Here is a 435-nt window from a genome sequence, read left to right on the forward strand (position 1 = left end):
TCGAACGTGGTTAGGCATCTCGGGCAAACTTCGATGTTGTTTGCATGCTTGGTTGATTGACTTCTGACCAAACGTGATAGAGAACGAATTAGTGTGTAGTGATGATCATCCTCGTTGGAAATTAGAAGAAGATTTATTACACAAGCATCGTCATCGTCGATATCGCTTATCCTGACAGGGTGCACGAGATATTTATCTGACGTGAAGGAATACACATTAATAGCGATGCGTTTTCCTGTACGATTTTCGAACTTTGTTATATCCGACAATGTCACCGGGTATTCGATGCCAGACATTACACTTTGAAAGTCGGTCTCGTATTGTTTGTAATGATAAATCCGTTCTGGATTATTTTTGCAATAAACAGGATGCAGTGCAGCCAACACACACCAGAGAAAACACTTGTTATCGCTGTTCTGTATATTTAACACAGCC

Source organism: Lepisma saccharinum, chromosome 27 (genome assembly GCF_977018435.1).
Source record: "Lepisma saccharinum chromosome 27, izLepSacc3.1, whole genome shotgun sequence".
In the NCBI taxonomy this organism is placed as follows: domain Eukaryota; kingdom Metazoa; phylum Arthropoda; class Insecta; order Zygentoma; family Lepismatidae; genus Lepisma; species Lepisma saccharinum.